This window comes from Acomys russatus, chromosome 27 (assembly GCF_903995435.1).
Source record: "Acomys russatus chromosome 27, mAcoRus1.1, whole genome shotgun sequence".
Taxonomy (NCBI): domain Eukaryota; kingdom Metazoa; phylum Chordata; class Mammalia; order Rodentia; family Muridae; genus Acomys; species Acomys russatus.
This window is the reverse complement of record NC_067163.1, coordinates 45,077,874-45,101,680: the sequence shown is the minus strand read 5'-3', so window position 1 is coordinate 45,101,680 and position 23,807 is coordinate 45,077,874. Positions and strand designations below refer to the sequence as shown.

At 36.6% G+C, this 23,807-nt stretch overlaps 1 protein-coding gene across 1 annotated transcript in view; it reads left to right on the top strand.

Moving 5' to 3' along the window:
• Galntl6 (polypeptide N-acetylgalactosaminyltransferase like 6) overlaps positions 1–23,807 on the top strand; it is a 750,388-nt gene that overhangs the window by 366,974 nt on the left and 359,607 nt on the right.

The following is a 23,807-nucleotide window of genomic DNA, read 5'->3' as shown; positions in this document are numbered from 1 at the left end:
TATGTTTTCCCAAACACCTAAGTCCTGAACAGTCTACAGTGAAATATCAGGTGATCCAGAATTCAGTGAATGTGTTAAATTTGGACTGTTTTGTCATATCCATGATTAGATATTAAGCAATAAAACTCTCTAGAAAATATGGGCCAGAGACATAAAGGTGAGGTCTCTCAGCATACAGTTTGAGACTTACAGGCCTGGGAGACAGGAGGGATTATGAGCTATGTCTAAGAGGAATAATCTACATCCAGAAAATCCCAAGTACAAAAGTGGAAAGTTGTATTCTCAATGTTGATTCAGTGTTAGAGTCCTAAGCATTTATTTAACCAGCTGGGCGCCAGGAGTTCTGGAAGTTGTCGAAGGGAGGACATCTGAGATATGCAGAAAGTAGATCATCTACCAGCTAGTTCATTCCACGTAACATGAGAAGTGACCTTATTCACTAATACACATGGAGTCAGGTTGAATTGTGTTCGCTGCAGTGTCTCTGTCAGCGTCCCAATGCCCACTATTTAAAACTATGATTTCATTTGGAAAACAAGTCTTTAAATAGTTATATGCATTTTTAATCTTTTTTTTATTAATTTATTCTTGTTACATCTCAATGTTTATCCCATACCTTGTATCCTCCCATTCCTCCCCCCCCCCCCAATTTCCCATTATTCCCCTCCCTTATGACTGTTCCTGAAGGGGATTACCTCCCCCTATATATTCTCATAGGGTATCAAGTCTCTTCTTGGCTACCTGCTGTCCTTCCTCTGAGTGCCACCAGGTCTCCCCCTCCAGGGGACATGGTCAAATGTGAGGCACCATAGTACGTGAGAAAGTCATATCACACTCTCCACTCAACTGTGGTGAATATTCTGACCATTGGCTAGATCTGGGTAGAGATTTAAAGTTTGCCACCTGTATTGTCCTTGGCTGGTGCCTTAGTTTGAGCAGGACCCCTGGGCCAAAATCTGCCTATCATATTGTTCTACTTGTAGATTTCTAGGACCCTCTGGATCCTTTTATTTTGCTATTCTCCCATGCGTCTCTCATTTAGAGTCCCAATAGGATGCCTTCCCCTCTGTCCCAGTTTCCCGGTAAGTGAAGGCTTTCGTGGGACATGACCCTTGGGCTAGTATGCAGATATAAGTGAGTATATACCATTTGATTCTTTCTGCTTCTGGGTTAACTCCCTCATTATGATCATTTCTAGCTCAATCCATTTATCCACAAATTTCGGGAATTCCTTGTTTTTAATAGCTGAGTAGTATTCCATAGTGTATATGTACCACAGTTTCTTTATCCACTCTTCTACTGAGGGACACTTAGGCTGTTTCCATGTTCTGGCTATTATGAAGAAGGCTGCTATGAACATGGTTGAGCAAATTTTCTTGTTGTGTGCTGGAGCATCTTCTGGGTATATTCCAAGGAGTGGAATAGCTGGGTCTTGAGGAAGCCCTATTCCCATTTTTCTGAGATACAATCATAGGTTATATGCATTTTTTAAAAAAAGGAATTCTTAGAGCAGGGACCATACAGTGTGTCTGTTTTCTGTAAGAAGAGTAGATATGACACAGATCTAGGCATATGGGAGACAATTTTAGTACACAACGAGAAACCGGCCATACATTAAGCAATGTTCATAAGAACCTACCTTTGTCAGTGCCTTAGCTTGCTGCTGCTTGACTCCACAGTTGTGAAAAAAAAAATGAAATTGCAGTTATATAGATATTACAGTCTGAGGTATTTGTTGTGACAATTTTAGCAACTAAGATAGAACTAGAATATAATGAGAAATGAAAAACATTGTTTGGAAATAAAAAGATGAAAGTGTTCATTCAGCTAAAAAAATATTACATTTGAATATTATTGGTACATTAACATTTTTATGTTTTGTTGGCCAGACTTACTAAGTGAGCTGGCAAGTATGCCATGCAGTGATCTGAGACCAGAAAGATCCATAGGGAGAGAACAATGTATATCGAAGACTCAATCTCACACACACACACACACACACACCCACGTGCGCGCTCTTGGGGGTTGGGGAGAGAGACAGAATGAATTATTCTGTTTCTGGATGATATGGAGCTCCCTCAGGAGAGTCTGAATATTCCTAATAAAGACTTTTCTTTCCAATGTCCTTCTAATGTAGAGTAAGGATGCTATCGAGCAGATCAAAGGAATAAACCAGGTAAATCCAGTTCTTGTTAGTATTTAATCCTCTTGAGCTTAAAAGGTTTACATTGAGTTCAACATTCAAGAAATTCATTATAATTCAAAGAAAGCTTAAATCACCTTATTGTTGTAGGGCAGGGGAACACATCCTTACTTTACTCCAAATTAATCATGAGGCCTTACTTTTGGTATTTTGAAATAAAATAAAATTATGTGACAGTTTTCTGTGTTTCTCAATAAAACATGTTGTCATTATGTCTCAAAGTAATGGATAAATTTTTTATTCAAACAGTATGCAATGTCTTTTTCCCAATGCATTTGCAAGTTCTCTTTTTTTTTTTAGTTTCTTTTTTTTAATTAATTTATTCATATTACATCTCAATGGTTATCCCATCCCTTGTATCCTCCCATTCCTCCCTCCTTCCCATTTTCCCCTTACTCCCCTCCCCAATGACTGTCACTAAGGGGGGGCCTCCTCTCCCTGTATATGCTCATAGGGTATCTTCTTGGTAGCCTGCTATCCTTCCTCTGAGTGCCACCAGGTCTCCCTAACCAGGGGACATGGTCAAAAATGTGCAGTAAACTTCGAACCCTTACCCAGATCTAGCCAATGCACAGGACATTCCCCACAGTTGAGTGGAGAGTGGGGCCTGACTTTCACAGGAACCCTGGTGCCCCACGTTTGCAAGTTCTCTTATCATGCCACTGCTTGACATGGCTCGCCCTGCAGGCATCCTTCCTAATTCCATGAAATTTACTTTCTTCCACATTGTTAACTTTTCCATGTAGCTTAATCCTATCCTATAAATCTTGGACCATACCTTTCATTTGGAAAAAAAACCACTATCTTCCTAAACTGAAATGCTGAAGGTGACAATTATTGGTGGTAATCTACCAATAAATTCATGAGACCACCTAATACCATCAAGCCCATGGCATACATCCATTCTCTGCAAGTTCCCTTTATTGCTGCAATTTATGCTTTCTGGACAAACTGATGTGGACTCTGCAGTCCCGATCCTGTCCACAGGGCACCCTCCACACTCCGTTGTGGCTCTGGAAGTTAATAATCGTAATATTATAAACAAATAGTACATAGGGAGAAGCCAGAATCTATGCTATTTACAAATATTATTGTGTTATTCAACTCTAAAACCCAATAATGAAATCCCACCATTCATTGTGTGTGGTATGTGTGTGGTATGTATGCAGTGTATGTTGTTTGGTGTTACAGTGTGTGTGTGAGGGCTGTGTGGATGTGATAGGAGTTTGAGGGCAAATGTATGTATATGTGTATGAGAGTGAGTGTGGAGGCCAGTGGTCAAGGTTGGTCAGGTGTCTTTCTTCAATTGTTCTCTACCTTGATAGTTTGTGAGAGTGTCCCTCACTAAACCTGCAGCTCATTTATTTATATAGACTAGTTGGCCAGCATCCTAATTTCTCTGAATCACCAAAGCTCAGGTTAGAGATGCATGTCATATCTGGCTTTTCATACGGATGCTAGAGATTGAACTCATGTATTTTTGCTTGCACAGCAAGTATTTTACCTATTGAGACATTTTAATCACGTGTAAAAATTATTCTTAGCCCTTTTTTTAGACAAAGTGAACTAAAATTCAGAACAGCTATGTAATACACATAAAGTAATTATGATGATATAGATAGATAGATAGATAGATAGATAGATAGATAGATGATAGATAGATAATGGATAGATATAGAGGTAGGTAGGTAGATAGATAAATGATAGATAGATATATAGAAGGACAGATATATAGAGAGGGAGATAAATAGGTAGATAGATGATACATACATACATACATACATAAATACATACATACATAGATTTGTTTTAGTTAATACATTGCTACTATTAGGAATAATATCACTCCCTACTTTGACAAGGTTTAGGTGCATGACATTAAACAATTCTTTTAACTCATTTTTTAAATGGCAAGTGTAATCGTTTCAGGATTTTAAAAATAGCTTTGTTCATGCTATGAGAATTCTGCACCATGTGTTTTGATCATAGGCACCTGCTCTCCTTTAACTTTTCTCAGATCCTTCACCCATTCTGTAGCCACCCAAAATTGTGCCCCCACCCAACCATCAAGACAAACTTATGCTGCCCAAATATTTGGAAACATAGGTTTACATTGGAACTTATTCAACTTACCAAGGGCTACACTCCTAAGAAAAATGAATGCTCCCCAGAAGTAAACAACTGCCAATAGCTCTCCCATTAGACGTGGAACTTTGTGCCCAATCCTCCCTCGATGCTGGGATTTAGTCTTTCTGGGGCTTGCACAGGTCTCGCATTCTGTCAAAACACCAAGTTCAAATTTAAAGCTATACAGCAAATATATTAGTGTATGAAAACCTCAAACCTCAGAGGAAGGACAACAGGTTACCAAGAAGAGACTTGATACCCTATGAGCATATACAGGGGGAGGTAATCCCCCTCAGGAACAGTCATAGGGGAGGGGAATAATGGGAAAATTGGAGGGAGGGAAGAATGGGAGGGTACAAGGGATCGGATAACCATTGAGATGTAACAAGAATAAATTAATAAAAAAATTTTAAAAAAAAAAGAAAAAGAAAACCTCAAACCTGATTCCAAGCCCTGTATTCCAACCATTTGCTCTGAGTATCTCACCTGACCCCATAAAGATTCACTGGTTTTCTAAGCAGAGTTCTAAAATCCATCTTTGTATGTGACTTACAAAGCCTCCTTCATAGCTTCATGAGTTTTCTTGCTTCTATGTACTATGATCTCCTACCATGGCAATTACAATGTTATATTCCAGATAAACTCTAGGTTTCTGTGACTCTGATCTCTTTTACCTGAGGCCATTCTAATTTTCCAACCTGAAAATTTTGCCTCTATTATTTTGGCTGTTACCATTCTTTGCTATAGGTATAACTTAATTATTTTATTACAAACCTTGAAAAGGCCAAAATATGTTGCCTTTGTGCCTTCAGCCTGATTATTAAGCCTTATGTTTCTCAAACTGAGTCTTTTTTTTTTTTTTTTCCTAAACTGAGTCTTTCTAATTGAGTTTCACACTAACTCTTGTTTTGAACCAAACTTTATTTGGTAAATATCCAAGAGTTAGAAGCAGATGCATGCTTTGTTTTCACTTCATTGTATCAATATAGAGAAGAGGACATAATTCCTGGTATAATTACTGGAGTTATTTATCCAGCTCCATTATCTGTCAGTTTTGATTCCCCCTTTTAAAAATGGCTCGTTTTAGATCCAATTCACTAAGCATCAATAAAAAAATAAAAACAATTATAAATTGAATTTCCATGCAAATGTGGCCTTTTCCTTATGCTGCATGAACGCACATCCATCACACTATTCTGCCTTACGTTGACAACATAGTAGTGAAGCAACGACAAAATACCCATGTTCTAATTGCTTTGACAGCTGCCGAGGTCAAGATTCATTTTTTTTCCTAGAAATTTTGTAAAGGTCATTAGAGACTAATAAACATTTCCATTTCCTACTCACGAAAAAAATGCCAGCATTTAATTTTCATAAGCAGATGTCGAAAGACACAAACGAATATTTCTACCAACTGTAGACACATGCCTCTGTATTTCTCACAAAGTTTTTAAGGTAACTAGAATATCCTGGTAATTTATTACAATAAAGCATCAGGTGGCATGATGATACGCCAAGAGTGTTAGCCAGTCTTCCCATCGTGCTTGGTCTTGATCTATTCCCCTCCAAAGGTCTGGCCTTACTGGGTTCCTGAAATATAGATATGGAGTCCTTGTCAAAGCCCAATGGTTTAGAAGATATTAGTGTCCCACTAGCCATTTCTGCATTAAGCAACACATAGGTGCTCAGTCAATGAAATGAGGAGCCTTCACACTTTCCCACCACAAATACCTTCCTCATACTTAATTATGTAGGATATTATGTAGGATCATTATCCATTATCAACTCTGAGGAGAAATTTTGTGTTTGTTTACTTGTTTTATCCCTTGTGTTTGAGTTATTGCTCACCTTCTGGAGATTTCGTTGTTACAAAAAATAAGTTGATTTAGAGACAGTTTTATCAGTATTTAAGAACCTGTGAAATATCTATTAAAGGAAATGTAATATATATAATGTGATGCTTAGATAAAGCATAAAACAGATGATGAACATGGAATCTGGAATATAAAGTGATACAAAGGAAATCATACAATCTATAGCTGTTGGTGTATGAATCTCAATCTACCTGCTCATCTTCACTCTGTCTTTTACTCTTACAAATAATAAAGTCAGTTCTGATATTAGGTAACAATCAGTCTATATTTATTAAAATTTTATCAATACAGATGGACGATCTTTTAATATATAAACAGATTTTGCAAAATATATCATTAGTGAACAGTTATGATGAAGGAAAATAAAGCTAACAAATAACAGCAAAAAAGAAAGAAAGAAGAAGGAAGGAAGGAAGAAAGAAAGAAAGAAAGAAAGAAAGAAAGAAAGAAAGAAAGAAAGAAAGAAAGAAAGAAAAATGAAAGAAAGAGGCAAAACCCTAAAAATCAACCCTTAAGACATTTCAACATAAAGAACAAAAAATTAGTTCATGGGTTCAGACTTAATTAGGTAAATTAGATCATCAGAGGTAATTTAGCATTGAATAGCAGAGATAGTAGTGCCCAAGTATATATGCCCTGTTTGAATTTTATCATGAGTGCACAGAACTATGTATAACACACTTCTATTTTTTACAATGTACCAGTCACATTATCAAAAAACAACATATATTTCTGAGGATGTGTGAATGTATACATACACACATTCATGGGTATATATTCATAACACACACACACACACACACACACACACACACACACACACACACTTGCACAGGATCAGGCTCATTGGTCCATTTATGTACCCTAAAGCAAATTCAAGTGGGGTTAACCATGGTATTCTATGCCTTGTCAATACAACACTTCATCATGCTTTGTTTAGCGTATCCACTGCTAAATATCTAGACGAATGCTTTAAATCTGTAATTGAGCACAATGATTAAAATATTTTGTTTTTCTGCACATCCATTTTAATGAATTTTCCTTATTGCAATCATTAATATTATTGCATTATTACTGCAACTCACCATTATTGTTCTAGTCTGTGTAAGCCATTTCATATTCATGGCAAAAGTCCGGTTATTATTTACAAAATTCAACCAACGCACACACTCATATGCATTAACAAACTTCTCTGCCTACGGAGTAGCTGTCTCTTCACCCATGCAGAATGCGGGTCAGGGAGGCTAAGAAAACAACTGTCGGTCACTAGACTAGCATGAGATCTAGACACTATAGGAAAGCAGATTTCTCTGACCACAAGTACATGAGATTTCCATGACTTCTTGCTGCTGTAACAGAAGGCCACCCAATTACAAAGTCTGGGTCTGGCTTAAAGTCACATAAACTAGCCTAAGCTTCTTGTTTTGCTCTTTGATGCTGTGCCAACAGCTAACCACACATCACGTTTTGATGTGTTGACTTTTTCCTTTTTGATTTGAGTGTTGTCTAACAGCATTTTATCTGTGTGTTTTACTGCTGTAGCAGTGTAAGTGACAGCTATCTTGCTTCCTGAAGACACTTTTAGGTTTAGGAACACCTAGTGAAAACAGAACTCCAGCTTTTGTTGACTTATAGTCCTTTGATGTATTTGGTATGGGATATTAATGAGTCATTTGTTTCTACTCATTTAAAAAATGTTCTAGGTCAGTGTAGTGTTGTTGGTTGATGTTTTCGCAAATGTTATGAGCATGCATTCTTTCCAATTTCAGCACTACTTTTTATTTTATTCCTCACTTCAGAGAAGTGGTTTTCTATTCTATTATGTATCTAGATTTATAAAATGCTGAAATGAAGTATAATCGCTGAAAATAAATTTTATGGTGCCAGGAGTGTGTTTCTTAGTTAAATTAAATACGATGATGTGTCTTGGGCAAAGGACTGGGGCCTTGTTAGTAGGTTGACCTAGTTGTATAAGGTATATTTTTAACCATTTATGTGGTTAAGTACTCTTAGCAAGTATAAATCACTGCCAATTTTGTCATTATTTAAATAAGAGAAAACCAAGATTTTCAGGTCTGTAAAACTATGCTTTTCTCTTTCCCAGTGTTCTTTAGTCTACAGTTTCTCAGATCATAGCCCTGGTTTAAAAATATAAATGGTTGGGGAAAGGAGATAGAGCAGAAACAGGATAGAAAAGCAAAGAGTCAGAGATCTAGAGAACTGTGTTTGTTGGCTTTAGAGAATTGGGAAAGGACTGCTCAGTTACTTTGCTTTAACAGTAATAGCTCTCTGATCTTAGGGTCTTGCATCTGGATGAGAAGACAAAGCCAAAACCTGGAATGGAAGTCTTCCCAATGGACATATGTCAGATTTTTAAAAACAGCAATGTGCCATTCTACTATCATATAATTCCAACGGTACCTTTCAGGAAACCTGTAGCTATGATCTTGTTTTCAGGGCAACTCTTGGTGTCTGGGTTTAACAACTCGTGAGTCAGTTTTTCATCAATATGTCAGAAACCAGAAAGGTGCACACCGAACAGGAAAACAAAACAAAACAAAAAAGGACATTATCTTAGACACGTCTCTACTGCTGCCAGGTGTACCTGTGCTCCCTGTTAACTGCTTAAAACCTGGCTTGGCTGGCTGTGTACTCATAAGTGCCGCTCATCAGATATGAGGGGCACAATCCAGTTACTTTATTTACACACCAAGTTGCTTTCAGAGACATTTTCCAACAAGTCATTTTCTTTGCCATCCTCTTATTGATATTTTTATGACACCAATAACATACACAAACTCTTTCCCTGGGTTGCTGAGGCAGAAGAGTGGTGTTTGCAAAAGATTCTATGTTAGCCTGGTGAGGTTTTATTTTTCAGACACTTATGCTTTGGACTTGGGATCATCCTTCATACAGTTTTATTTTGTACTGTTTATGTTGGCCACAATGAAATTCTCTTATTCTGAATTTGTTAGTTTCTTATCAAAAGGTTGTTAGGGGAAAAATTCTTCTGATAGTGTATTTTCTGATTGATCAATTACTACCAAAAAAAAAAAAAGAATGAATTCAATTAGGACTGATTGATTTTGCTCAGTGTGCATGCTTGATATTGATAATCAATCTTTTCCACATATAATCCCCTTTCAGAAGGAAAACCTTAACCTTCTAAGCCAGTGGTTCTCAACCTGTGGCTTGTGATGCACTTTGGGTCGAATGACTCTGTCACAGGAGTCACGTATCAAATATCTTGCATATCAGATATTTACAGTACAATTCATAGTAGTAGCAAAATTACCTCCATAAATCAACAATGAAAATAATGTTATGCTTGGGCGTCATTTCAACATGTGGAACTTTACTAAAGCTTCACATCATTAGTGATGTTGAAAACCACCATTCTAAGAAATAAATGTCCCCTTTCTTAATTTCTCTTAAATATTTGATATAAAACAAATTATCTTATTCATTCAGTTTGTCTGATTGATTGTGCTTTCTATGTGGCGAGATCTATGTACAGGGAGAAACAAAGTCAACGTGTTTTCATAATCTTGATCATTCCTCAGAGTCCCAACACATTTCCTTTATTGTCTTTATTGTCTAGGTCCGTTGTTTTCATGAATATGCTCTTATTCTATCTGAAGCTACCTTCAATCTTTCTGGTAAATAATGATGCTCTATCTTTCACTGTGTTAAGGAGACAGTAACTGGAGGATATGGCCACCGCTTATTTTTCCAGCTGTGGCCCTATGGTTAAAAATGAGAAAACTCTCAGAGATGGCAGAATGAAGGATCTTGTGAAATGATGTTAGTCTCTTCCTTCCATAGGTGTGCGCATACTCACAAAGTGCCTTCTTGATGTTGTGTGCTGTTCAAGGCATTTTATATAAGCTGTGATACATAAACATCCTTTAATGTGAATGAGGCAAGAATAAGAAAATATGATTGTAGCAAAATGAGTTTAGAGCTAAAAAGTCATTAAGCACAGATGCCCATAAGCAGAAATGGGGACACAATGTTCAGTCAGGAAGGAGCATGTAAAATCCTGTATTTAACATTTATTAACTTCTATGACCATGAATGGAATATTTAGCCTCTCTGAGTTGTCTACTTCTCAGTTAAAGGTAACAACATACCTGCCTCTCCAGTCTGTCTAGGGGATGAAGTAAGCTGTGGGACGTGAAACAGTGAATGTACCCGATACATCCCATACTCACAAAATTTTTTCTAATTCAAGATGTTATTCATGAAAAAAACTTACTGAGGAATATGAAATATTTTACCTACAGATTTCAGGGCAAGCTAATCACTAACACAACAAAGTGAGAATAAGATATTTTCTCAATAAAATTGGGTCAGAAGTTGCACTTTATGGGAACACACAGTTTAAGGGTCAGGTTTCAGAGCAAACCTTGAGCTCACCAGAGAATATTTGGGGTCACAATGTGCCAGTTACTGGAATTGACCCTACCCTAAGTCACCAGCTGTTGTCACATCCTGGGCAGAACCTGGGAAGGCCACTACACCAAGGACAGCTTGCCTTGCTGGTCTTTGTAAGAAACTGCTTACACAGCAATATGAGTTTAATAAACTTGTTCCCCTGGATCACCTTAAAGAGCTACATCATGAATATGTAGTGTGCCTGCCCCAGCAAATGAAGAACTCCCACCACAAGAAAATATACTAATGAATTAAATTATAATACAAACCAGCTAGACAGGAAGAAGAATTAAAAATAGGTTTGTGGGAATAAACTAGGGAATCATAAAACTTAATAACAAGGACTTAAAATTCTTTATCAGTTTTTTTCTTAAAAAGATGTCTTCTATTATAAAATAGAAATTCACTTTACACCAATTTATTTCTGTGTTCAGAAAGTTGGTCTATATTATAATTTTATGTGAATATTTTGACCATGTTCTCTATGCTGAAAGATCCAGTTCTTTTTCACAGCTCACTTTTGAAATACTCTGTGCCTCTGTCTTGTTTCCAGCTGTGTGCTATCTAAGAGACTGCTCCTCGGTGTGCTAGCTTCACTCTCCTGAGTCAGTTTCTCAAAGTGACTGTTTTCACAGGCTCCTATGGGTGCCTGTTAGGTGGTAGCTCTTGCCAACCATGTGTCTAAAACAGAGAGGCTACCTCTGCATTCTAGGCTGGGCTCCCCCCTGTTCACAATACCTTAAAAAAAAATAAATACTAAACAAATACATCCTCATTATCAGCTTTCAAATTCTCCCAGATTACCAAAACATATATGGGTGAGAAATTTTCTTAGTCTGTACTAAAATATGGAAAATTAACTTCCCAATTTCTCATAAGTAACACTTGATAATGACAAGTATCAAGACAAGTATAAGACTAGCCTATCATCACAGGCAATAAGCTTCATGCTTTGAGTCAAGGGAAAAGGAACTTTAGACTAGAGATACCAGTGAGATAATGATAGAAATAACCTTGTATTGCAATTTCATGGAGTTTTAGACGTTACGCAGTACCCTCAAATTATAATTTGCCTTTGAAATTTCTAGAAGAAACTAAGACTGAAAGTGAGACATGCAATGCTAGTGAAAGAAATTCCCTGACCTTATTAAGTAGCATATATAGTGAGAGTTTTCTTATGTCACTGAGAGATTTATTTTTAAAAATAAGGAAAAATGGTTTGCTGCTAGAATCATTATGTTATTGCTAATGATTATTTATTCATAAAAATGAAGATTTCAGTACCACTATAAAATCATTAGCTCTTTAAATAACACAAATGCTATTCCTAGCTTGTTTAACCTTTTAACTAATTTTATTTGGGCCCATACAAAGGTATTACTTACCACAAATCAGCTGGAAAAAAAACTTAAGAGAATGACACCCCATTTCCTTTAAGGAGAGTCAGGTAAGTTTTTGGTTTCTTTCTTGGGCAATAGAGGGTTATTACCAATGGGAGTTGGTTACAAGTTATTATTGGTCTTATTTAGAAAGAAAAAAAAAAGACTGGATTCAGATATATATCTCTTTTCCTTTGTCTTCCATTCTTAGGTTTGGAGATAGGGGTTGAAAAGAAAGAAGGAGGGATACAGAACGATATACGAAAAATAGAACAAAAAGTAGATTAGTTAATCTACTCCTCAACTTAATGCCTCTATTGTCATTCACAAGGTTATCTTTAATTCACTGGTATAGAATTTTGTATATAGAACCAAAATAAGCTTACTTTTAGATACAGTGGTATAGAATTCAAATGTAAGATTATATATATATATATATATATACATACATACATATTTATATTTCTGCTCTATTATGAGGTATTTATACCCATATAATTCAATTATAATACAAGGTTTACTTCCAATACTTTGAAAGTGCTATTGCAGGCTGTTTATGATAAATAAGTTATATAAGGTAATTGTTAGTTGATCAAATCATGGTCATATCAATTACTAGTCTATTTTTACCACAAGAATATACATCTTAGGTGCAACACATAGATATGATTCTATAGAAAGATAAGGTAAAATAGTTAGACAAAATCTTCAAATCTTCAGAGACGTACAGAATCTGGCATTTTAAAATGTTTTCATTACCTTAAATATTCATTCACAATGAGACAGGTTAACTCCTGGCAACACCCACCCTACCTCAAAGAGGATGATGCGTATCAATGAAACTCCTTATGGAGATGCCTTCAAACATGGCAACCAATCCACTGGACAAAATTTCCTTCTTTCAACCACAGACAGAATTCTTCCTAGAAAAGGGAAATCTTGGAGGCAGGCAGAGTCTATGACCAAACTCTACCAAGACAGGGTAAGCAAGACCTCGGTAATTCCTGCTTCACAAATATTTCTGTCAGATATTTTGGGCCAAAAGGCTAAAGAAGATGCTCCAACGTTATATATATAGTTTTGGGTGAGTGTTCAGGTAGCAAACTGTCTCTGTCATCTTCTCATTTTGAAAGCTACTAACCTGCGCTCCTGGCATACTCAGGTAATCAATTTTATTCCTTCTCAAGTCTCTGATGGGGTTGAAGATCAGGTAACTTAGTTTCACAATGAAGCCTATTTTGTTTCATTGTTTTATGGCATCTCATGGATACCAGATCAAGAAATAGAGAAGATAATCCATAACGGTGTAGGTGATACCTCTTAGAGGTATCACACCTACTCACCAAAATCCATCCGTCAATACTTCTCAAAACAGTGCCACCAGCCTGAAACCAGATGTCCAAATACGTTGGGTGCTAGCAGATGCTCTTGATGGTACCTGCCATCCATGACTGCAACACTTTTGCAAGAGCAAGTGTCAAATGAGAACTAACAACCAAAAGACTAAATCATCTTGGGCTATTCCAGGCTCCTGGTTAATCTTTTCTCTTAACATTGTATCTCAATACTCTCATGACTCTTAAGCAAACTTTGGAAGCATAAACCTTAATGTAAAGAATGATTTAACGTCTGGAACAAGTATTTATGCCAAATACATTTCTACATGATGTATTTCTTTATTCTAGGTAAGAGCTCACTTACCATTCAACTTGATAACCTTTCAGTTTTTCCTCAGACACACCATGGCATCACAAAATAGCCAAGGAATCAAATTTTCATCTAAAAATATTAAATACATGGTGAACCACTCTGCTTTTATGTGCTCACACAAGTAATAATACTGGTTGGTTTCTTTGATTCTCCTTATTAACAAAAGTATTATTTTAATAACAATAATTGAAATATATGACAGCCTGTTCTCTTTGATAAGATAAATACATGAGCTTTTCAATCACTGTGACTAAACTTGTCTCCTGAGTAAAATCCTTTTGCTCCTACATTAACAATCCATGGGGAAGACACTGATGAATTGATTTATATCCAATGTTATGTAATCAGCTGACTTAAGTGATCATAGTTTGATTCTATAAAAGCTAACAAATAATATCATCTCAAAGAGCTAGTAAGAGAATAAAACTCTTACCCAGTTCAGAATTATAAGTATCATCAAATTATGCACTATGTAATAGAGACATAATTCTGTTTTTCGTCCACATAAATTTAAAGATTTCTTTTAAAAGGAAATAAACCGGTTTATTCAAAGTGAAATATGAGTGAACAGGGCCCAGACTCAAATCCTCATGGATAACGCATTTTCCCACTGTGCAAACATTATAGAAAATTGAAATTATGATATTCACCAAAAAAAAAAAAAAAAAAAAAAAGCCATGGCTATAGTTTTCCAATTGCATTGGTGAGAGCATCACAGAAAAAATTATTTCCATAGGTTGTAAATGTTAGGGCATTCTTTACCTTAGAATTGCTATGTTCTCAAAAGCTTACCTGATAGTCATGACAATATTCAAATACAAAGTTAATAAAATAGTTTATAAAGGGACTAAATTAACCCACGATGGCTGGGCTCCTGGATTTCTTCACACCATGTTTTCAAGCAATCTGCTGGATCTGTGACACAGATACAGTTTCTTCAGAGAACTTCAGCTCACATTGACTTCAGATGTCAACTACTTTGGCTGATTTGTTGTAATTTAGTAGAAACTAACGTTTTAACAGCTTACCTTTGCTCTAGGAATTGTTACATAATGTAAACTCAATATTTGCTCTAACTTTTCTATTTAAATTTTTGTGTGCCTGTTTATCTCTAGTGACAGAGTATGGTAAATGTTTAGAAAATATGTGCTAGTAGAGAATACTTAAAATATTCAAACAAAATCATATTATGTATTAGTGTGGGAATGTGTGGCTATGTCCTGGCTGAGAGTAAAGTGAACCTGTTACAAAGGTATACTTGGTCTAGATGCAGAGCTCATCTCACAAATGCATGCCAGCTTTATCCACTTATTCCAAACTTCTCATTAGAAAGGAGTGTTTTTTCCAAAGAAACTCATTTCAAAACTAACAGCACTCCTTAGTTAGCGAATTACCCAAAGTGACTGACCTTACAATTTCAAATTCTCCCTAACAGGAAAATAGCACCCTTAATTAGAAGTCACTGGCTTAAACCTGGGTCTTCAGTAAGCTTGGGCTCTCACAGATACATAGTTAGAGAAAATAATAAACAAATATTACACCTTTGAACAAGAACTTCTATGATTAAGCAAGAGGGAAAGGACAAGGCAGAAAGGAAGGGAGTTGAGTCCACAATAAAAGCAAGTTTTAGTTTCTCAACAATTCAGGAAGTAAAATAATAAAATGACCAATTACTTTTGTAGATTCCTAACTCAAATCCATAGAAAGGCATATAAAATATTCAAAAATCCAAGGGAAAAACATCAAGGCTATGTAACACCCCAGGAAAATATAACATCAAGCAATCTGGCAGGCATAAACAAATTGCATCTTAAACAAATACAGTTTAATAAAATAGGTCAAAGGAATCTGACAGAGCTGTCCAGGGAATTTTTCTCACAATATAAAATTACTCAAAGAGCTCAGAAAACAGAAATACATGCACAAAAACACTGATTAGGGCCAGAAAGATAGATTATTGAATTTAGTACATGACAATAGACAGACAACATGTTTAAAGAAATATAATTAGACACTAAGAATCTAGAATGTAATGAGATATCATTTGAAAGCAGAAAAATAAATTTTTTTAAAACTCAAAGAACTGAAATTAGAAACCCAATTAACATCTAAATATCCAATTAAATGTAATTCAATAGAACAAAAAACTGTCGAGAATGAAAGTCAACTACACAGAAAAATACACGCATTTATTTTCTGTTGATAAAGTTACATGTTTCGTTGGATCTAGGTATTTTAAGCAGGTCAGCTACTCCAGTGTTTCTAGAAATCTTGATAGAAGAGAAGGCGAGCACATATTTCTTTCTTTGCATTATTCACTAGGATTTGTGTGTGTGTGTGTGTGTGTGTGTGTGTGTGTGTGTGTGTGTGTGTGTGTGTGTAGATGGTACACAAACATGGGTATACAATTTTGTGTGCATGGTATACAGAAGCCAGAAACAACCTTCAGGTGTCATTCTCTGGGCAATATCCTCCTACTCTTCACCCTTTTCCCCATAAGACAGTGAGTATGTCTCTCTAGCATATAACACTCAAAGCACACCAGGCTATCTGGTCATTAAGTACCAAGAATCCTATTTATCCTTGCCAGAACTGGAATCACAAGTGGCACCTCTCCCCAGTGCCCAGAAATGTTATTAAAAAAAATAGATGCATGGTTTATTACTTGAAAAGAACCCAAAAGTTAAATCATTTCCTTACTGAATGTTTGTTATTTGTGTGCAGTATGCTTTATATATAATATTACTTCAAACCAAGGATTTAGTAAGATTAATAGGAAGATATTAATTATAACAAGATAGCTGCTTCGAGACCTATATAAGAGAGAAAAGAGGCTAATGGGAACAAGAGAAGTAGACCTTTTTAGACTCAGTTTCTTGGAGTACTTCCACTCTTTGTAATCAGGATTTCAGCAGACTCATTAAACAACAAATCAGCAATTCAGAGCAGCAGCCGGAACCTGGAAACTCTCTAGAGCCTTTCTTTCTAGGAGTGTCTCAAGGCAGAGCAATGAACTAACAAACAATAGGAAGGGATGCCAAACCCAAATCCCAGCCTCTGGTAGATATATCCTCCCAGAGTCCACACTATGATGTTTAACAGTTGGCAAAGACCATGCCCCCTGAAAGAGGCAGTTCCTCTTCTAGTAGACAAACACACGTGTTCTCTCACAAGTATGTTTTCCAGCGGACAAGCACTCCACACCCTCTCACAATTGTGTTTCTCATCACAGCCACTGTCTTCATTATGACTACCAAGCCCTGTCTTCCCCAAGTCAACAACCACTATCAATACATAGATAACTCTTTTAAAGTTTATCAACTTTCCTTCTATTCTCACTTCTTTCCCCAAATCCTGTTCTCTTACCCTCTGTGTGGTTATACTTCACTTTTTCAATTTCTATCTCCTCATCTCACCTCTGGACCCAACCACCCATTACCTGGGTCGTTCTGATTCTTCTTATGTGCTCCCAGCACTTCGATGTCCTCAGCATGGTGCTTAGCTCTTCTTCATGAACATGTCTCTTTCCTCTGAGCCTCAGTTTCCCTTCCTGTTTTGGTACTTCCTCTAGTGACAACCTAGGAAAATGTTTTCTACCTGAAAGACTTAAATTACAGCATTTCAGTTCACTTCCATCCTAGGAAACAAGCCATGGACACCGGTCCTATGTGTTACTTTGCAATACCTGGTCCTTGGGCCAGATGTGGATAGATATGGAGCCAGAAGGACTCTTTATTCTCGGTTTCATTATGATTGTTGTTCATGTCACAGAATCAGCTTAATCTTAGATTTTGGAAAATAGAATATATTAAGTGCTTTCCTTAAACTATCTATCAGTCAGTAACTGGAGCACAAGTTGTTAGTCTAAGGAAAAGTCTGACAGAGAAAGTTTTTTTCTATCAGTTTTCCTGGTTTCTGGTTTCTGGCCCTTTATTGAGATATGATTGTATACTCTTGATCCTCTTTAGTTCTGATGGAGCATTAAATGAAGTGTTTACATCCTTGCTGTTTTAAGAATTGGTGGATGATGCTAAGCCTTGTAAACAACCTTCTTATTTCACAAATAGGCTTCTCTTACCATAGACTGAATTTACAAAACCCCAAAGCTTAATGTTTAAAAGGTGCCACAAAATATGCTGAGCTGCACTCAGATTTAAAGGGGGACCACTTATGTGGAGAATGAAAAGACAGAAATACTCTGCAGGGGAGGTGCTTAAAAGAATCCGCTGAATTGACCAATATGAAAATAGTTGATGTGTTAGATAGTAATACATAAATACAAATCAATAGACAATCACCTATGGGATGCTAATATGTGCATGGGCTAAATTTTGTTTTCTTACTTGTGACTTATTTTATGTTTTAAAGAAACTTAAAAATATTGATCATCTGAATCTTCAAATAGATTTAATCTTTTTATGAAAGACATTTCTATCATGGATATCCTAAGTGTTTCATACTGAATGGATTAATTAATAAATTGGTGTAACTTAATTTTTAAAAAAGGCAACACAGTCTCCCTTGCCAGCTCTCAGCATACTTTTAGCATCATAGCTAACACAAAACAACCGCAAAGTATAAAATCTGAAGGAGTGATGATCGCTACTATTATTTCTAGATGTAACAATCCAAGACCGACATGGGACAGGTATTCCAGAGAGTTAATTGACAAATGAATATTTACCCAAAAAACTATTGCTCTGTTGAAAAAAAAAGTAGTTCATTTCTGGATGAAATCATTAGAGCATGCTTTTCAAAATTGTTAGGAAGATGTTTAAAGTGGTAGTAGGTGGCAAAGAAATGTAATATATAAGATTTGGACAGATACATTTGGTGCAGAGAATGGTAGATTAACCAGTGAGACCATCATAAAAGTGTCTTCTAACTTTCAAATTTATTCTAAATTATTGACCTAGACAAGAGGAATGTGTTATTACGTTTTAATGATTGTTTTGAAAGAGTATTTATCGTATTTGCTGTTCTGCAGAATGCTTTATGATTTATGATTTTAATAACAGACAGTCCTTGAGCATGAAAGCAAATTTGCCCTCCCAGTTATAAATAGAATTCCACCTTAGGGAGAGGAGCATGATTTGGCCTAAAAGTGTCTCCGGATTCCTTGTTCCAAAAGTTATCTTTTGTTGTGCATAATGGACTTTGTAACAATTTTGTAGAGATGTTAACACAGTCATTAACAAGAAAATTAACAAAGCACAGAGAAGCATGTGTTTATTCTGAAGAACTGTGACATTGTTGCTTACAAGCTTATAATTATCATAGTGTCCTTAGGTTTTGCAGTTAGGGAAGAGGTTGTAAAGACTGTATATTCAGTGGCATATTTTAAGGAAATATTTAATATTCTAAGGAAAGTGTGTAGAAAACATTATGGTTCCATTCACATGAGAACATTAACTGATGAGGAACACTGGACCTTCCTCAGAGCTGTACAGAGGGAGATGGATGGAGAAAGACACCTTCACCAGTGGCTCTACAAAGAATGGCAAATGGACCAGATCACTGATATTGAAAGTCCTATTCTAGCCTGCATCCATTAGTTGATCTGTCTGTCTCCAGTTCTATTCCTCTGCTGCACTTCCTTGGCAATATTGCTGGAGGAGTCTTTCTTCAACACAAGTCTGATAGTGTCGCTTTGTCATATCATATAAAATCAGCCTCCCCTTCCCATCAGAATATAATCAAAACTTCTTACATTTGCAAGCCTGACTTTCTAAAACACTACTTCTAAAAAAACCTTCCAATATAATCTTTCTTCACTCATCATCATGCAGAATTGCTGACATTTTCGAAGCATGCTCTTGCCTCCCCTCTGCTCTCTATGACAGCTTTTCATATCTCAGGATTTTTTAAAATTTAAATTTCCAGGTTCTGCTCTAATGATGCTTCCTCCCATCTTTTGATAAAAACGCTTTTAAAATCAGTTTGTGTCTAGGTGACGAGAGCACAAGTGTATGAATGTGTGTGCACATGTTACGGCTCATACACAAATACATACGTGGCACACATCGACTTACAAACTGCTTTGTACTTTGCAGTGCCCGGGCAATTGTGGCCAGTGATGTACGTCTACCAGCAGCCACTTGAGAAATCACTATATCAACGTCTCTTCTCTGGATACTTTTGTAAATAGTCCTCTAAGACAAACTTTAGAAAGCCAGGAAGTAGGCGATTCTACTGTAGACCGCACAAATAACTGCTGCAGAGGAAGCTGAGGAAACAAGTACTGCCCACATGTGCAGGAATCGATCCCCAGGGATGAGATAGCACATGACCCAGCAGATGGGGGAAAAAAAAGAGTTTGTGTCAAAATCCTGAAGGAACCCATATAACAGGGAAATGAGAGAAAAGCCTCTAAAAGATTGTTCTCTGGCTCCCATTCACACACCACACACACACATGCCCACTCATACAGCAAGCAAATAATAATAATGATAAAAAGGTTTCAGAAGAGTTTCTGCACATGAATCCTACCTGCGCTGTATCTCAAACAACGAATGTGCATTTGTAGTCATTTGGAAAATTGACAGACGGCTTCAGAAAGCACTATCTCCCAATGGAACAACAGTGCCAAAAGCATGTGTGAAGAACAAGGTGATTTAAAATGATTGGGGAAGTATGGATTAGAAAGACGTTATTACTAAGTAAATAAGGTATCTTTATACATGACTTAAAATATATACTATTTTATATGTGGCAACTTATATGGCACATATATATGGCAACTATATATGGCACATATATATGGCAACTTATATGGCACATATATATGGCAACTTATATGGCACATATATATGGCAACTTATATGGCACATATATATGGCAACTTATATGGCACATATATATGGCAACTATATATGGCAATTTAAGATATAGCGCCATGTTTTGCTACCATATCAAATTGGCAAGCATATGGGGAAAAAAATCACGAGATTTTTGCTGACAAAAATAGGAAGTCATCTTGGGTTTCATTTCTATTCATAGTATTGTTTAATGATGAACTTCTACTAATATGACAAGAAAATGGATTACTTCCTTTTGATAATGGAGTTTAGTTGAACCAACATTCTTTGAGCTCTAAATCGCAGAAAGTGTATGTACCTTAGAAACAATTTTAATATAAATACAGCTAAGTAAATTTTAATAACTTAAAATTTGAATACACTGGTATTACCAGTTTAAAATATAATTCTGAATGTTAGCACACTGTATTGTTGTATGGTCACTTCATAAAAGAGACATGGGAAGCATAGATGAAATGCCCAGATCCTCTCAGATGCTATACAAACACCTTAGGAAATAGGCAGCAAGTCCCAGACATGGATGCTTTGAAAAGTAAAATACCTGAGCAAGCCACAGACAGACCAAACACCACATCTGTCCTTTTTCCCACTTGAAAGGCTAATGCTAAATATCAGTGGAAAGCCTACTGTTTGTTCTCAAATCTAAATTCAGCGTCCTAAAAAGTTAAAAACCTATTCTAAAAGTTTACAACCTCAAATATTGTCCTATATGCCTTGCTACTTTTTCCTAAATAATTTAAGTACTTTTAAATGACTGTCATGAGACATTCCTCTATCTGGTTCTAGTGACTCTAAATGGATCTATGTGTTACTATAGCTCCTCTCTGACTCTCTATCTCTATTTGTCTCTGTTTCTTTGTGTGTATCTCTGTCTCTCTGTCTCCCTGTATCCACCTCTCTCTGTCTCTGTCTGTCTGTCTGTCTGTCTCTCTCTCTCTCTGTCTGTCTGTCTGTCTCTCTCTCTCTCTCTCTCTCTCTCTCTCTCTCTCTCTCTCTCTCTCTCTCTCTCACACACACGCACACACACACATGTACATACACACACATGCACACACACATACTGTCATATTGTTTTGCATAATTACCACTCTGAAAATGAGCCTAATGGGCCAGTTTTGTTAGTGTGATTTCAGATGAAAGGTCTACAGCCTAATAAAGCAGTCACATGCCCCTATTAAGACACATAGCCATGGAGACCTGGTACATGGAAGCCCACAGCACCTATCTTCCCTGACACTGTTAATGCATCTGTGCACAAAACAGGCATTTTATTCAAACCCTGTCTCAACCCTGGCTGCTTGCTCTCCTCTATTTCAACTTCCTTGCCTCTGTTTTGTGACAAAACAGTTGGTTCATGGGAAAATATTACGACCCAGTTGTCCATTACTTGCTTCCTAATAAGGCGACAAAACATGAGAATTGGCTCCTTTCCAATCAAATGCTTTTAAGCAAACTTTGGGTGAAATGGCAGCAGGTTGCCAATTTGAAAGGTAGAATTGTGAATAAATGGGAAAATCTGGGGACCCTCATGAGAGCAATTTGCAATATCATGTTGCTGTTTTGTTATCCTTATATGTCTATGGCATATTTATTAGGTGTGTGGGAAAATGTCCTGTCTAGGATATGTCCAAATCACACCTGTTGACATCACCTGCAGTTAGCTCTTCATCCTTCATGGTCAGGCTCCTGCCAGCCAGCAGTTCCTTTTGTAGTCCTTGCCCACAAATAAACCTCCCCCATCAATTTAACAAAGACAAAGCTCTAGATGAACTCTGTTCAGACTGAACATAGTATAATTTACTTTTCAATTTCACACCCAAAGATTCTGTAATGGGGCAATGTAGGCGGTTAAGTTTTCAGTCATACCAAATGGGTTTTTAATATTTAAAATCCATCTGTTTACTTACAAAGAGTAAATGCCTGGAAATGAGGCTTCTAAAATGCAAATGAAGAACTACAAGACTTATTTCTGCTTGGAAAAATTCAACACTTTTCTGACAAAAGGGAGTAATAATAGCTCCTCTAGAATCCAATAATGTTATAAATGATGTCTGATGCAATCGTGCATGATATGTGCATTGGGAAATCAAGAGTCTCTTGTTTGTTATGACTGCCTCATGAAATGCCTCATGAATTAGAGGAAAGGGAGGAGACTCAAATTAGGGAGGTACTTGCAAGTTGCCAGCTATTTGAATTGTAGGATGGTTTGGCTTTTAGAAACAGCTAACAGAGTTAAGAAAATGAACATGGTTTCAAAGTGATTTCCTTGCCATTCGTGGGGTAACAGTTTGGAGGGAGTCTTCTGCTGTAACTCAGCTTAAGGAGAAGGTAGCTTCGTTTTATTCTTTTTCTTTGGGTTTTTGAATTTTGAGATATTAAACTTTATTTTCAGATAGTTATTACTTCTTTAGTTCATAGTTTTATAAAGAGGTCGCATAAAAGGAAAGTATGCTACAAATTAGTGTTATTATAGGTTAAAATCCTAATCTATAAGGAAAATGTTGATAATGCTTTTTTGGTACAGTCTCTGACACACCTTCATTAAAAGGGAGAGTTGACACAGTGGGGATGTTTTTATTGGAAGATGTTCTCTTGAGCACTTAAGCATTGCAAATTCACAGATGGCTAATGTTGCCACAGAAAGTATCTTGTCTGTTGAAGATGAGACTTCTTTTGTCTCAGAACTCCACCATCTTCATCACACACCACTTCTTGAATTCTTTGGCCTGAAAATGGCACACGCTGTTTCACTATTATTTTCTTGTTGAGAACTATTTAGCAGGCACTATGTAGCTATATGTCAAGAGGGCAGGGAAGTGTAGGTTGTACCTTGGTTAGCAACGTGTAAAAAGTTCCATTGCACAAAGGGGAGGAGCTTCTGTGAAGGCCAATTGGCTTCTGTGATGCACAAGGAGGCAACATCCCCTTCATTCCACATGTGAGGTCTCTACTCTGCATGAAATTCCTTTGAGGAGCGTGTTTGTTTTCATACTCCTGCATGCCATGCCCTCTCTACTCATTCTTGGTAGGGGGAAAACACCAAGTTTGTTGACTCTCAACAAAGTTCTTTAGAAGTCTCAGCACTAAAGCTCGAGAGCCACTTTAGGAGAAGTAATCTATTAAAATATTCTAATCTGTATGTGACAGATTAAAAACGTAGCCCGTGATAATGTTCCAAAGCATCTTTTCAATAATCACTCATGTGTAACTTGTCATTTTGAGCGTGGCTCTGGGAATCATAAACAAAGAGGATTTGTCT